General features: G+C 38.2%; 1 non-coding gene across 1 annotated transcript; it reads left to right on the forward strand.

Annotated features, from left to right (window-relative positions):
- The first annotated feature begins 8,696 nt into the window (after positions 1-8,696).
- Positions 8,697-8,769, forward strand: trnar-ccg (transfer RNA arginine (anticodon CCG)). Its single transcript has one exon. It is a non-coding gene; the product is annotated as a tRNA-Arg (tRNA).
- The last annotated feature ends 289 nt before the right edge of the window (positions 8,770-9,058 follow it).

Raw genomic sequence — 9,058 nt, forward strand, 5'->3', positions numbered from 1 at the left:
TTAAGACAGAGAAAGGTTAGATTTTTAGCCGTTTTCAATCACAGATTGGATGAATTAATGAATGTTCAGGTAGACTGTAAATGCATACTTCTGCGCAAGTAAAGGAAATGAGTGCTTTCTGGACAAGTCTTTCTCAGCGGTGGGTAAACTGCAGAGAGACAAAAGTGCTAAAAGTGGACCAGAACATCTTGCTAACAATTCAACCCACATCAGAGGAAGATATTCACAATCCCCAGAGGAGGAACCAGAGAAGGAACAAAAACACATGAAACCTCAACAAAGTGGTTAAAAAGCAGTTAACCTTGAAGCAATGTCAGAATAAAAAGCACAGAAAGAGTCTTAGATTGGAAAAAGAGAGAAGAACTCCAACAGAACAAACAGAGAGGCGCGTACATCTGACTAATTTCAGATGTAGGACCAACTTTAAGACAGAGAAAGAGCAGATTTTCATCCAGTTACAACCGCAGACTGGAGATGGAGTCCACTGTGATCAATGGAGCATTAAGGCTTCACGCCAGATGTTGAACCTTGAAGAACAGCACCTTCCAGATCTGTCAGGACGGTGTGAAGCTTCTGCCCTCAGACCTTCAGCACACACTTTTGGACGAGGACACCCGAATGTTCATACCAACTATGTTTTGGATAAGTGACTATCAGGCCTACAAAGGACCAAATGGCTGCCGGAAACAGTCTTTTGACCCAACTTATTCAGCTATCTTGAAGTCAACCACTCTTTAAAGGAACTGCTGCTGTCTGATGTCATGTATGTGTTTCATCTTCACACATCTGTAAATGATGACCACCATCTTAGACTATTTTGAAACTACAGAACCCATCAGAAAGTATCTTAAAGACGTAACTCTGTGATAGGGTTACATCTGGACATTGGCCCCCCCTGATGGAGGTTTTGTCAGACCCCCTCCTGAGTTAATGTCACGCAAAAGTCCCCTTTAAAGGCCACACATGAAAGCAACACTTTCCTCAGATTTCTCCTTCCTAAGTTCTTCAAGACCGACTTGGTGGACTTGGAGGACTTTGTCCAACCCGACCAGCGTCTGCAGGCCAACCCGATCGTCCATCAGCACGCAAGTACCTTTCAGATACTGAGAACTTGGTCAACTCTCTTTTATTCCCAAAAGCAAATTCCTCCAAGCTTCCAAGCCAGCTAGTTAGTAGTTGTTATCATGTTGTTAGTATGTTAGATGTTGTTCTACATACATAATATAAAAAATACTGGTTTACATAAATATAAATCCTCCACTGTTTTCTTGTTCACACTTCAGTCCCTAACTTGTATAGGCTCCTGCTGCCTCACTTTTATAAATTATTTTCAGCTTAAATAGTTTCCTTCATATGCAGCATTATTACATTCACCTGAACTGAGTACCTGAATATCAGTTAGATTGCACAATAATTCTGCATCAGCATTCAAAACACCTTTTGAGCAAACATTTTCTTGTCACAGATAAGCTCCTACGATTACAAAGATGAAGAATGAGCTAAAATTGTGCAGGAGAAATATTATGGAATTGTTTTGAAGTGGAAATTTAAAGTCTATGATGTGTTATGAAACCGTTTTTAGGTGTTATTGAGGTTACGCTTGGTGTAACGTTCTCTCAGTGGTGAAAGAAGCATTCAGATCCTTTACTTCAGCAAAACTATAAATACAGAAATGTGAAAATCATGCATGAAAAACAATCCTACTTAAGTAAATGAGTGCAGTAATCTGCAGTAGAAGCGCTGGCTGGTGCCTCTGACTGAGAGGGTGGTTGTTGCAGTTGTTGTTGTGGCTGTTGTGGTTGTGGTTGTTGTTGTGGTTTTTGTGGTGGTAGTTGTTATTGTGGTGGTAGTTGTGGTGGTTGTTGTGGTGGTGGTTGTGGTGGTTGTTGGGATTGTTGTGGTGGTGGTTGTGGTTTTGGTTGTTGTGGTGGTTGTAGTTGTGGTTGTGGTGGTTGTTGCCGTGGTGGTGGTGGGGTGGTTGTGGTGGTTGTTGGGATTGTTGTGGCGGTGGTTGTTGTGATGGTTGTGGTGGGTGTTGTGGTTGCAGTTGTTGTTGTTGTGGTGGTTGTTGTGGTTACAGTTGTTGTGGTGGTTGTAGTTGTGGTTGTTGAGATTGTTGTTGTGGTTGTCGTGGTGGTTGTTGTTGTGGTGGTTGTTGTGGTTGTTGTGGTTGTGCTTGTTGTTGTTGTGGTGGTTGTTGTGGTTGTGCTTGTTGTGCTTGTTGTGCTTGCTGTTGTTGTGTTTGTGGTGGTTGTTGTGGTTGTTGCGCTGGTGGTTGTTGTGGTTGTGGTGGTTGTTGTGGCTGTGCTTGTTGTTGTTGTGTTTGTGGTGGTTGCTGTGGTTGTGCTTGTTGTGCATGTTGTTGTGCCTGTTGTTGTGCTTGTTGTTGTGTTTGTGGTAGTTGTTGCGGTTGTGCCTGTTGCTATGGTTGTGGTGGCTGTTGTGGTTGTACCTGTTGTTGTGCTTGTTGTGCTTGTTGTTGTTGTGTTTGTGGTGGTTGTTGTGGTTGTGCTTGTTGTTGTTGTGGTGGTTGTGCCTGTTGTTGTGCTTGTTGTTGTTGTGTTTGTGGTGGTTGTTGTGGTTGTGCCTGTTGTGCTTGTTGTGCTTGTTGTTGTTGTGTTTGTGGTGGTTGTTGTTGTGGTTGTGCTTGTTGTGCTTGTTGTGCTTGTTGTGCTTGTTGTTGTTGTGTTTGTGATTGTGCTTGTTGTTGTAATCATTAGGTTATTAATAGTGAAGTATCAGTGGCTGCTGCAGGTTTGAACTACTTTCTAAATCTGAGAGTCCAAAACCTGATTAATGGGAAAGGAAGGAAGAAAAAAATTAAAGCTTTGATCCAAAAACCTGCTTTCAGTTTTACTCTGATCACTGATTTTTGGTCAAGGGAAAAAAAATCACTGATTGATGAAGCCGTTATCAACTCATACACGTCTGAAATTTCATGAGCACACACTGATTTTTGTAAAAACAATCAGTGTGTGGCAAAGCTGCCAGATTAAGCTAGCGGAATAGAAAGAAAGTAAAAGTACCTCAAAGTTGTACTTGAGTAGATCTACCTTGTTCCTTTTTACCACTGTTTTTACCTTGCAACAATCTGTTAAAATGCATAAGCAGTCATTTTAATCAAATCTTTATCCACAAAACTGGTCAGAAAAAGCTTAAAAAGTGGAAAATAACTCACACCACTCCAAAAACTCAACATGTTGCATGTGAAAAAATCTGATTGGATCCAGTTTCTGTTCTAGAGGCTTTTATATGCATGCACATGAATGAAGTTCCAGCTTTTCTGTGATTAATTTGGTTATTTCTCCATCAGTTATTCAGGAAATCGATGCCAAACCCTGATGAGATGAGCTCTGCACTGGAAACTGAACTATTCTGGCCCTTCTGTGCTACAGAAACACAATGAATATCTGATATCACACAAATCGATTGTCCTGGGTCTGTTTAGCGTCTTTGTTTTCTGTGGGAATGTGCTCGGCCAGCATTCATACAATGCTTTGCCAAATCAAGCCTTTCCAGCCCAGAATTGTGTTTTTTAGTGATTGTTCTCATCTGGGAAGCTCAAAGACAAAGAGCTTATGCAAAGATTACCTAATCGCTCTACCGTTTGACCCTTCTACGGCCCAGTTTGGCTTGATCAGGAAAAAGAGTCAGAAAAAAGCCTTTTGATGGGATGAAGGGGCAGAAAGGTCAGTGATTATTCACTATTAATAAACAGAGAAACGCTACATTTAAATGGGATGACACATCCGTCATAGATGGCAAATATACAAATTCTTTCCAAATAATTAAACTAGAGGACAGGATATACAGAGATGCAGGAACATCCTGCTCCTCGGTTATGTAAGCACATCAAAAGCATGTAGAAACAGTCCTTGCTGTGAAATATGAGCATGAAGAAGACATTAATGGTTGATAGAAGCGGCAGTTATGGTAAGATTAGTTAAATAGATGGGTTAAATAGAGAACTTTTTATTTATTTTAGTAAAATTAAACTAAAAAGCTGTTACTGGTGTTTGCAGGGGAAAAAATGCACTTGGGAAGTTAAAAGGCCCTTATTTTGGCACATTCATAACTTTTACACTTTATTTTTCACTGTTTTATTCCTGACTTCTCTCTTTAGGTTCTAATGTGTCATTAAAGTTTCTACCTTTGTTACCTAAAAATGTTCAAATTGACCTTTTCCTGTAATTTTTTAACATAAAAGTTGACATTAAGCTTTCAAGCTTTTTAAATCTGCTGTAATGTGAATAAATATGCAGTAAGTTTACCATACTGCAACATTTTAATATATTTTTTCAGGCATTTTTGCTGCAAGACTTTCACCGTTTTCACTGTTTCACCAGATTTTTGTTTACAGTTCAGGTAATGTTTAGCATTTGGGAAATTAAAATGCATCACTAAATCCCCTTGAAAGATGTTATTTTAGGCAGTTTGTAACTTTCAGACTGACTTTTCCACTTTTTTTCATCGTTTTGTTCCTAAACTCTCTCTAAATTCCTATTTTTGTTTCCTAAAATGTTCAAATTCACACTTTAAAGTTTACATTTTGCTGAAAAGACTTTCTAATCTGCTGTAATGTGAACAAAAGATGCACTAAGAAGCTGTTTAAACGGCATTTTGGGGATAATCAACATTATGTCTGTCTGCCTCCTCTAACCTCGAGGGCACTTCCTGTGTCGACATATGAACGGACATATATGTGTGAGAGTGTGTGTGCGTGTGCGTGTGCGTGTGCGTGTGCGTGTGTCAGTGAAAGCCGCAGACAGTACATGCAGGCTGTATAACTTCCGGACAGTAAACATCAGCTTTCTCATGAGAATTTTTCCCTTTTCTCCACTCAGATCTTCTCTCTGTGTGTCCCTGAACTCTACACAAGTGTATTTCAAAAAAACAAAAAAAGAAACAGAGAGAAAGATGTTCATCTGGAGTCAATTTTATAAGGCCTTCTATTTTGAATTAATGATAAGATAAGATCAAACTTAAAGATTCGTCACGTTACAGCAGCTGGATACAGAAGAACAGAAACACGATAAAAAATACAAAATGAGGCTTAAAAATTAAGATATAATAAGGATTATTAGCACATGTGCAGATATGACATCATGGATTTGTAGTTGTAGGACAAACACAGTGTGTAGAATTATTTTAAGTTTAAATAATACGTTTATACAGTAAATTAACATTGGTACATTTCTGTTATTGTACTGTTATTGTAGAAACTTAAAAAAAATTGCATTACATGATGTTATTTAACTGAAGGAGCTCTAACTAGAAACTATATATATATATATATATATATATATACATATACATATATATATATATATATATATATATATATATATATATATATATATATATATATATATATATATATATATATATATATATATATATACATATATATATATATATATATATATATATATACATATATATATATATATATATATGATATATAGTAGTACAATAGACACACACAAGTTTTCTTTGCATTTTTTCAGCAATCTGGCATTTTTCTATAATATAGAATATTAGAATAATGATAAATAAGCAAAACAAGCATTTAAACTGTTCATCTGTTCAACAGCTTCAGTCTCTGGATGAACTTTAAGATTTAATCTGCAGCACCATCTAGAGGAGAACTCATGAACTGCTGCAGTCTACACCACCTTAATCCTGATAGGAATTACACTATATTGCCAAAAGTATTTGCTCACCTGCCTTGACTCGCATATGAACGTAAGTGACATCCCATTCCTAATCCATAGGGTTCAATATGACGTGGGTCCACCCTTTGCAGCTAGAACAGCTTCAACTCTTCTGGGAAGGCTGTCCACAAGGTTTAGGAGTGTGTTTATGGGAATTTTTGACCATTCTTCCAGAAGCACATTTGTGAGGTCACACACTGATGTTGGACCAGAAGGTCTGGCTCTCAGTCTCTGCTCTAATTCATCCCAAAGGTGTTCTATGGGGTTGAGGTCAGGACTCTGTGCAGGCCAGTCAAGTTCATCCACACCAGACTCTGTCATCCATGTCTTTATGGACCTTGCTTTGTGCACTGGTGCACAGTCATGTTGGAAGAGGAAGGGACCAGCTCCAAACTGTTCCCATAAAGTTGGGAGCATGGAATTGTCCAAAATGTCTTGGTATGCTGAAGCATTCAGAGTTCCTTTCACTGGAACTAAGGGTCCAAGCCCAGCTCCTGAAAAACAAGCCCACACCATAATCCCCCCTCCACCAAACTTTACACTTGACACAATGCAGTCTGACAAGTATGGTTGTCCTGGCAACCACCAAACCCAGACTGGTCCATCAGATTGCTAGATGGAGAAGCGTGATTGGTCACTCCAGAGAAGGCGTCTCCACTGCTCTAGAGTCCAGTGGTGGCTGCTTTACACCACTGCATCCCACGCTTTGCATTGCACTTGGTGATGTATGGCTTGGATGCAGCTGCTGGGCCATGGAAACCCATTCCATGAAGCTCTCTGCTGAAGCACTGTTCTTGAGCTAATCTGAAGGCCACATGAAGTTTGAAGGTCTGTAGCGATTGACTCTGCAGAAAGTTGGTGACCTCTTGGCACTATGCTCCTCGGCATCCACTGACCCCGCTCCATCAGTTTACATGGCCTACCACTTCGTGGCTGAGTTGCTGTCGTTCCCACACACTTCCACTTTCTTATAATACAGCTGACAGTTGACTGTGGAATATTTAGGAGCGAGGAAATGTCACGACTGGATTTGTTGCACAGGTGGCATCCTATCACAGTTCCACGCTGGAATTCACTGAGCTCCTGAGAGCGAGCCATTCTTTCACAAATGTTTGTAAAAGCAGTCTGCATGCCTAGGTGCTGGATTTTATACACCTGTGGTCATGGAAGTGATTGGAACACCTGATTCTGATTATTTGGATGGGTGAGCCAATACTTTTGGCAATATAGTGTACTTCCAACCCCTGTTTCACTCAGTAAATACACATTATAAATGCATACTTTTACTTAAATAAAGGGAAGTTGAAGCAGCAGCAGTTAAAATGTGTCTTTTCTTTGTTTTCTGAATATAAATATAAAATGTGCTCAGGTTGTGTGCCAAAGTGAGCAAATTTAGAGCATAGTTCAATTATTTTATTACAATATAAATAATATTCCAATACTAAATGGAAAATCTTGAAATATTAATAAGTCATTTTGAAAAACAGGAAATGATTTTTGAAAACGGACTTTACTGATTTTAGTTTTTTGTTTTTATAAATGACAATTTCTCGTAAAAATCATAGAAAAAAATATCATTTTCACGTTAACTGTAAAAAAAAAGTACAAAACTGTGTATAATGTCCACATCAAAAATCTGTAGTTTTACAAATTGTGTTTGTTAATTAATTTAAAATGTTTTGCTGTTATTTTTCAATGTTTTGTTAGTTTTATCTGTCATGTTATTTATTTATTCATTTATATTCAGATTTTTTAAATTTATTTGTTTATTTTACCGTATTGCCAGATTTTTTCAAGGTTCCTACAAACACTGTAATTTATCCAGGGACACATCTCGTACCATTTTGATGCCTTATCAAACATTGTTGGTCGCTGCGTATAATGTTGGATCTGATGTTTGTCCTGGTGAAAGTGAACTCTCTCTGCGATACAGTGTCGAATCTGTAAATATTTCCGAAAGTGACCTTGTCCTACCAGGTTCCACTTTTCCTTGATTCTATCGTAGGAACGAAAACAACCATTTTCAAACAAATTGTTTAATGTTTAAACCACTGGGCCCAATAGATTATCCATCCATCCATTATCTATACGCCACTCAATCCTCATTAGGGTCATGGGGGGCTGGAGTCTGTCCAGCTGACTGAGGGTGAAGGCAGGGGACACCTGGACAGGTAACAGTCTATCACAGGGCTACATATAGAGACAAACAATCACACTTACATTCACACCTACAGACAATTTAGAGTTCAGCATGTTTTTGGACTGTGGGAGGAAGCCGTAGTACCCGGAGAAAACCCACATGCACAAGGATAACATGCAAACTCCATGCAGAAAGATCCCATGAAGCCCGGGATGCCAACCGGGGATCTTCTAGCTGCAAGACAAAAGTGCTAAACACCAAAGCCACTGTGCAAATTCTGGAAGCTAAAAGAAACTACCTGCTAAAAACATAACTGGAACTTTGCAGAGCATTTTTAAAATAAAAAGTAATCTTTCTGTGAAAATGGCTCCAAATACTTTCTAAAAGGTAATTTAAAGGATCTATTTCCACTACACTATAAATGTTTGGTTGGAAGATTAAAAAAAAAAAAAAAAAAAAAAAAAGCTAATGTCTGGATTTAGATAAACTATTTAAGCTGCAGACATTATTTTTAAGGGCTGGTTTGACAAAATAATGTTGGTAATTTCATGCGATTTCTGCAAAAAAACTAAACTTAAGTTGCTTAATTAGTTTAAGTAACTTAATAAAATTGCTTTGAAACCTTAATTTTTATTCACTTTGAGTTCAGGACTTGACGCCTCCTCCTCTATCTCTACATGAATGGACGATTTCAACTAGGTCAGACTGGTTATAAAATGTTAATTTGATTGTAGAGGAAAAGTTAATTCCCTTTAGCTCATTTTAGTTGAGCTAAAGGGAATGTTACAGCTCAAAAATATTGATTCAAACTTGAGCTTAAGCAACATCACATTGTAGTGTATGACCCAGTGGCCTAATGGATAAGGTATCAGCCTCCGGAGCTGGGGATTGTGGGTTCGAGTCCCACCTGGGTTGCTTGATAATGTTGGAAATTATATCTAACTTATAATTTGCATACAAATGGCAATATAATTTGCAATTTCATAACAACATGTAATGGTTTCTTCCACTTCTCTCCACCCAATTCAATGAAACCTTGTTGTTGTTGCATAATCCTGCTGCAACACAAACAAGATGAAATAAACCTTTATTAATCTCATACATCCCATTTTTAACCTTTTATTTTGACAGTGTGACCAGATTTAACCAGTTAGAAAAAATCCTGAAAGCAAAACCGTCCAAGATAAATCTTTCCCCGATAGAT

The sequence above is a fragment of the Amphiprion ocellaris genome, chromosome 16, assembly GCF_022539595.1.
Source record: "Amphiprion ocellaris isolate individual 3 ecotype Okinawa chromosome 16, ASM2253959v1, whole genome shotgun sequence".
Classification (NCBI taxonomy): domain Eukaryota; kingdom Metazoa; phylum Chordata; class Actinopteri; family Pomacentridae; genus Amphiprion; species Amphiprion ocellaris.